This window comes from Hemitrygon akajei, unplaced genomic scaffold, assembly GCF_048418815.1.
Source record: "Hemitrygon akajei unplaced genomic scaffold, sHemAka1.3 Scf000062, whole genome shotgun sequence".
Taxonomy (NCBI): domain Eukaryota; kingdom Metazoa; phylum Chordata; class Chondrichthyes; order Myliobatiformes; family Dasyatidae; genus Hemitrygon; species Hemitrygon akajei.
In genome coordinates this window covers 4874241-4881112 of record NW_027331948.1, presented here as the reverse complement: position 1 = coordinate 4881112, position 6872 = coordinate 4874241, and the positions used below count along the sequence as shown (strand labels likewise).

Here is a 6872-nt window from a genome sequence, read left to right as displayed (position 1 = left end):
TCCGCTGTTTTCAGTAAATCTTTTCGCATCGCAAATCATTTGCCACCCATATTTGCCGAAGCAGCCCTAAATCTGCGCAAACCCAAAATCGGTGCGCACCCCAATCCCGCTGACACCCGAGATGCATAATGGATTATCCCAGACAGACAACATTTCAATCAATTCAGAAAATGACCGTCCCGAGGTTAGAAAGCCATATGTGCGCCAAAATCCTTTTGCAGATCGGCGACACACCCAACTCTGCGTGTCAACCCAAATCCGTGTGTAGCCCCATATTCAAGACTACACCCCGAACTGGTCACTGATCACTAAAATCCGTTCTCACCCCCAAATCTGCGCACATCCTCAAATACGAGAGCACCTAGACGGATAATCATATGAGATGACCCAGACGGATAATCATTGCAAACACAAAACGGCTGTCTTAACAGTAAAAACCACCACGTATCCCAAAGTCCCTACGTACGTCACCAAATCGGTATGCACTCACAAAAACGTGGAGACTCACATATTCGCCAACTACCCTAAATTTGCTATCCCTGAAAAGATGCGCACCCTATGTCGGAGCACTGCCCTAAACCCTTTCTTAGAGAACGCTCCTAAATCCATGCACCACATGCATGGTACAACCCATATTCGACGACAAAAAATAAAATTGCGCAATCGCCAATTCAGTGCGAACCCGAAACCCACGGACTCCGCCACTTGTACATCAGATTTTCCCGGAGTAACAATCAATAACAGCAATTGAGAAAATGGCAGCCTCGATGTTAATAATCCGCACGCAAATTTTGATCCGTCAACTCACCAAATCTATATGTGTCCCATGATTGAAAAGGCAACCCAAATCAGCGAACATCACAAAATCCATGTGCTTCGTCAAATTGGTGCGCATCACCAAATCCATGCACAACCCGAACACACTGAAACCCCCACATTCATTTGTGGGGCTCGTTGTACACAGATTTTGTCAGCTTGTGTATGTCTGAAATGATTATTTTGAGATAATTTAAGTAGCGTGTGTGTGTCCACGGTTTTAAAGTTGTGGGGATGTATTTGCATTTGGAGATGCACATTGATTTCTCACGTATTTGGGGTGTCTGCGGTTTGGAGGTGTGCCGAATCACAAAGTTGTTTCATTTAGATCACGTGAATAATGAATGTAATTTGAAATTTGACATGAAGTATTTTAAATGATACTTCCTCTGGCATAATCTAATGTACAAGTGGGTTTCTCCGCGGGTATGATATTCGCATGAATTTTAGGGTGCGCACCTAGTGGTGGTGCACATATTTGAGGTGTATATGGATTTGGGATTGTGTACATGTAAACACGGATATGGGATGAGATAAAGATTTGGACGTGTTGGCGGATCAGAAGTTGCACGTGGAATTTGGGCTGTGTGCGGGTTTTCATGTTGAGGCGTCCATTTTCTGAATTCTTGAAAGGATTCTAAACTGCAAGTCAGGATGTTAGCGGTTTTGGGGTGCGCACTGAATTGGGCCGCGCAGATATTGGGCAGTGTCTGAGAATAAGTGGTGCACACTGCTATGATGTGAACTTGGATTTGAGAATGCGCACGGATTTAAAGCTGAATCTTCAAATATGGGGGTGAGCACTGATTTCGGCTGTTCGTAGATTTAGGGGTTGGCGGCAAATATGCACAAGGATTTGGGAATACGTGCTAATTTTGGGTTTTGTAGTCAATTACGGGGGCGTAATTAGATGTTGTGATGTTCGTATATTCCGGGAGTTATTTGTTGACCGATCGACAGTTGCGATCGTATTTTGGGGTGCGTGCGAATTTTAAATGTCGAAACAGCCATTTTCTGAAATGTTGGACATGAATTCTGCCTTCGAATAATCTATCATATATGTGGTGTGTCGGCGTGTTTCGAGTGCGCACTGATATGGTGATGTGCACAGGTTTTGTGGATTCATGGCGGGCAGTTTTGATTTATCAATGCAAAGTCTCTGCTAAAGTATATTCCGATAATCGGGAGCGCTGGGCTACTTAACAGAGTAATGGTCTAATTCTTTATCAATACTGTAAAATACTTTAAATTCACATTTAAAAGTACTGCGCTGTGCTTTTAGAAATTGCTGCAAGTTTGAAGGGAATGAGAGAAAAGAACCGCCGGTGAGATTTAAGGAAGAAACTCAGACATCACTCGAAATTTAGTCTCAAACATGGCCGTGCACACGTATTTGGGGATACACACAGATTTGGGTGTGTTGGCGGATCAAGATTTGCACACGAATGTGTTGCCTGCGGATTGTTAACGTCGAGGCTGCCATTTTCACAACTGTTTCGAATGTATCTTGCTCGGAAAAATCTCATGGGCATGCGGACGTGTCAGCGGGTTTAGGGTGCGCGCTGCATTGGGTATTGCGCAGAAATTAGGTGTGTCAGCGAAAACGGGTTGTACAGGGTCTCGGGGTGCACATGGATGCACAGAGATTTTGGGGTTTGTTCTTGAATATGGGGATAGCATATTTGGGGGTTTGTCGGCGAATATGGAGTCGCCACGTTTCTGTGGGTGTATCTGCGAGTTCATAAGGATTTGGGTTGATCTGTGTGTGTCGGTGGATTTGGTGATATGCTCACGACCTTTGGGTTGCGTTGGGCTTTTAGTGTCATGGTAGCCATTTTATGTTTGAAATAATTCCTCGTCTGGGTTATCGAATGTGCGTCCTTACTTGAGGAAGTGCGCAGATTTTGGGACTCACACGCATTTTCGAGATACTTTCATACTACTGCTGAGTATGAGAGTGCACATGAATTTGACCATCGTTGACCATAATGATAATGTTATTGTCTCCTGAGCCTCAACACGGACCAGTGTGATAATGTAACAGCGTGTTCCGGTCATTCACAGGAATGCATTCCTAAGACACCCATATTTTAACTTTCTCCCCTGTGCATGGAATTCAACTGGAGATTTACCCAACTCCTTGAGTCGGCTGAATGCGATTACCTGTATCAAAGGCACCAGTATATGCAGTCTTGTATGCTGTACATTACTGCCCCATATAACTGAATACCTAGCAGAACGGGTGGGGGGTTGATTAGTCCAAATTCTGGAGAAACTTCTCAGGCCAGGCAGCATCTATGGAAAAGAACACAGTCGATGTTTCGGGCCGAAGCCCTTCAGCAGGACTGGGAGGAGAAAAAGCAGAGGAGTAGATTTGAAAGGTGATGTGAGGGGAAAGAGAAACGCCAGATGACATGTGAAACTTGGAGGTGGAAGGATGAAGCAAAATGCTAGGTAGTTAATTGCAGAAAGAGAAGGAAAGCTATGGAAGAAAGAAAAAAAATGGTGTAAGGGGAGCAGGACCATAGGGAGACTATGGTGGACAAGGAGATATTAAGTGAGAGGGACAAAGGGATGGAAATGGTAAAGGAGAGGTTTGAGAAAGCAATGTTCATGCCATCAGGTTGGAAGCTAACCAAACGGATTATAAGCTGTTGTTCCTCGCACCTAAGTGTGTCCTTATCGTGACAGTGGAGGAACTCATGAATGGACATATCGCAATGGGAATGGGAAGTGGAATTAAAATGGGTGACCACTTGGAGATACCGCCCGTTCGGCGGATGGAGTGTAGATGCACAAACCCCCAATCGGTTTGCATCCCTTTAACGGATAGGAAACCCCTAAGTCTGCGCAATTTCCAATTAAGTTCGCATCTCAAACCCATGTGCACCCCAAATACGCACACATCCTCAAGAAAGAGCACACCCAAAATCCACGTGTGCATCAAACCCGCCGGGAACCTCAAATGCGTTTTACATAATCCCAGAAAATAATCATTTCTAAACGTACACATGATGGCTGCGTAAAATATTGTGCTTTGCAAATTTGTAGGTAACGTCCTAAATCTGGGCTACCCCAAATCGGCGCGTACCCTAATCACTCTGACACACCCCAATGCATAATCTCAGAATGGGAATCATTTTAAATAATTCAGAAAATGCCGGCCTCGACATTAAAAATCCACATATACCCCAAAATTCATTTGGAGATCAACCACTGCACAAAAGTATGGTTGTACAGCAAATTTGCGTGGAGCCACATATTCACCCTCGCTCCCCTATACCGGCGCAATTCCAGTTTCAGTCTGCACTACAAGCCCGTTGACATGGCACATGCACATTAGATTTTCCCAGAGCATGGATCACTTCAAACCGATCACCAAATTGCTGCCGCCACCATAAAGTATGAAGAATACTGTTGAACATTGAAAGTATATGAATTATGAAAGTATCTGTAAATGATGCAAAATTTCGACAAGTCACAACTCTAAATCCGCAGACACCAGAACTCTGGGAAATCTCAGAATTCCGAAAACATCCTTATAAATCTGCGCAATCCTCAAATCAGTGCGCAACTAAAACACGCTGACACTTCCAAACGCATAATGGATTATTTCAGAGCAGGAATCATTTCAACCAGTTCAGAAAATGGCTGTCTCAACATTAAAAAATCCTCGCAAATGCCCCAAAATTGTTTACAGATCGGAAGACACAATGAAATTTGCTTCTCATCACAAACCCTTGTGTACCCACATACTCAACAGTACACACCTAAATATGCATAGATCACGAAAATCCGTGTGAACACCAAAATCTTCGCAGATCTCTAAATAAGAGCGCACCCCAAAATGCATGTACACCTCAACCCACACATTAGATGATCCAGGCACAGGATGGTTTCAAACACGAGATGGCTGCCTTGACAGCAAAAATCCCAAGCACCTCAAAACACATGAGGAGACCGACAAATCCGCAGACAAATCAAGATCACGCCAAATCTGCCTGAACCCCCAGATACACCCACAAAAACGTGGATATGGGGTGCTCACGTACTTGGGGATAACATGTTTGGGGTGTGTGCATGCGTGCATTGATTAATATAGTTGTGTAAAATGTAAATTGAAGAAAAGATTAAGATCATCACAAATGATGATTCAGTGCCAGATTTAAACATGTCCCATTACTTGGCAGCTTGAAATATTTCTTCACAACTTTCGTCTGACCTCAGGCAGCTTTGACATGCTCACAAAATTCTATTACATCAGCAAAAACACGCACACAATTCTCAGCAGGGATGTTCCTGTTCTCACTGTGTGTTGCCTTGGACCTCCCATTTCTGCGGATTTTCTTCAGTTTGTTCAACAGTATCATGGTCATTTCACCGTTGTCACCCGACCTTGTTCTCTCTTTCGTATCTCTGCTTGTGTGTGTGTGTGTGTGTGTGTGTGTGTGTGTGTGTGTGTGTGTGTGTGTGTGTGTGTGTGTGTGTGTGTGTGTGAGTGTGTGTGTGTTTCTGAGAAGAGACAATTTAAATGTTTTTCCACATATTCTGTTCTGGCTGGAACATTTCCGGCCATTATTCCGCACGCCAGCTGTCCTGCCGCTGACAGGGGGCGCCAGGGGAGTGTATGGTCTGCGTCATCATCATCATCATCATCATCATCATCATCAGCGTCCGGATTTACTTATTTTATCCAACGTGACGCGAAGGCAGCGGTAAAAAAAAAGACTCTAAGCAGGGTGAAAACCGGGCTTTAGTTTTCCTCTGCACTTCAGATTTTGGAATTAGTATAGTCATCATTTTGACTTCATGTTACAGTGTAAAATCCTCTTCTGTCTCTGGATGACATGCGCCCTCTCTTGACACTTTCACCAAATGCGACAATGAACTGGAAATATTGCAGGATCCCCTTAAACTCCTGAATTAGTTTCTGCTCTGTATTTTCTGTTCTTGCTTTTCTCTGCCCCTGTTCCTTTGATTTGCTTTTTAACTCGTATGGCAATACATTGTGGGCCGAACGGCCTTTCACGCGCTGTACATATTTAGGCTCTATGCTCTATGATATCTGTAAATTTCTTCTAACTTTTCTTTCCATGTAAAAACACGCGTTTGTAGCAGTGCGCTCTAGTGGTGCAATCGGTTAGCGCGCGGTACTTATATGACAGTACGCGGCGGAGAAATGCCGAGGCTGTGAGTTCAAGCCTCACCTAGAGCACTTGTGATTTTTAATGCTTGCAACGCCCGGGTGACTTGACAACTCTCAAGCTGAGCATTCCACTGAAATGTTATATTTGATTTTGTGCTTCTGAGACACCCCGCTTATTATTTGTGTTTAACTTCGAATCGATGCACCATTGATTTCGATCTGAGAAAGCGAGTGTGAGTTTACAAGCGTTGCAGGAGATCCTCCCTTATACACTAAAAGGCATGTGCCCGCAGTGCTACAGACAATCTCCCTGTTTGGTTCTTTAGTTCAACACGCGTAGCCTCACTTCCCGTTGTTGAAGGTGTCTGAGCAGATGGTTCATTTGCTGAATCAAGGCATCACGCGTAACCCACATTCTTGTCTTCTTAGTTCAGTTAACCAAATAGCGAAGCAACGAACCCTACCCTTACTGAAGCCATGCTTATGAAACCCTCTAATTACACCTCACCTTGGTTCGTTGTGCTTTCGAATAAACTCAATATTTACTTGCTTCGGCGAATTGTTTTAGGCACACGCAGAAAAAGAAATATTAATCGTATCGGGATGCTGATCTCTCTGCCTCTGTCTGTCTGTCTGTCTCTCTCTCTCTCTCTCTCTCTCTCTCTCTCTCTCTCTCTCTCTCTCTTTCTCTCTCTCTTCTCTCTCTCCTCTCTCTCTCTCTCTCTCGCTCTCTCTCTCTCTCTCTCTCTCTCTCTCTCTCTCTCTCTCTCTCTCTCTCTCTCTCTCTCTCTCTCTCTCTCTCTCTCTCTCTCTCTCTCTCTCTCAACATGAATCTGCAACCTGCATTATTTCTGGACCGAATTATAAAATAATTCTCACATGTCCGAGAATAAATATTTATCTCGGAATA

General features: G+C 44.0%; 1 non-coding gene across 1 annotated transcript; it reads left to right on the top strand.

Moving 5' to 3' along the window:
- The first annotated feature begins 5937 nt into the window (after positions 1 to 5937).
- trnai-uau (transfer RNA isoleucine (anticodon UAU)) lies at positions 5938 to 6031 on the top strand. The gene is made up of 2 exons: positions 5938 to 5975; positions 5996 to 6031. It is a non-coding gene; the product is annotated as a tRNA-Ile (tRNA).
- The last annotated feature ends 841 nt before the right edge of the window (positions 6032 to 6872 follow it).